Source organism: Opisthorchis viverrini (assembly GCF_000715545.1).
Source record: "Opisthorchis viverrini unplaced genomic scaffold opera_v5_287, whole genome shotgun sequence".
NCBI lineage: Eukaryota > Metazoa > Platyhelminthes > Trematoda > Opisthorchiida > Opisthorchiidae > Opisthorchis > Opisthorchis viverrini.
In genome coordinates this window covers 222,888-223,437 of record NW_008751937.1, presented here as the reverse complement: position 1 = coordinate 223,437, position 550 = coordinate 222,888, and the positions used below count along the sequence as shown (strand labels likewise).

Genomic DNA, 550 nt, shown 5'->3' with positions numbered 1-550 from the left:
ACTGCATTTGGATCGGCGTAGTGGACTGCTGGATCTACACATTCGTGAGTCCTCATTTGACTACTCATTCCACTCCTATTGCAATTTTGTGATTTTGTATTGGTTTCTTTGCTTGTTAATTTATCCGAACACGCTGATAAGTTCACATTCAGCTACAGTATCATCAAACAAATAATATCCCACCAACAGCTTTCATCCAGCAGATTTCGACCAATCGGTATCATACCCGTTTCATCCGCAAAATACTCTGCACTCAACCCATATATTCTGAATTATCTGAGATTCTCGCCACTGGGGTATCACTTTACACGTGTATGGTGGTTGTCAGTGTGCACACCACTCATGCTACTGGAATCTAGACGAATTTCGTCTAGCCTCTGACACATGTAAACTGCTCCTTTTCATGCTCAGTATCATCTTCTTTTTTCCCATCATTATCAGTCACATCGCTGTACAAAAGTTTGTTTTACTGAAATACAACCGCTACCGCCCGCTCGTTGGCTCCAACGTGACTTTGAGACTTTTGCTGAGTGACTGTTGTTGTGACCGC

General features: G+C 42.5%; 1 protein-coding gene across 1 annotated transcript in view; it reads left to right on the top strand.

The window, feature by feature from the left end:
• Window positions 1–550, top strand: part of T265_09473 (hypothetical protein) — a gene marked incomplete at both ends in the record, with an annotated part of 7,425 nt that overhangs the window by 6,118 nt on the left and 757 nt on the right. The gene's annotated exons all lie outside the window — the stretch shown is intronic.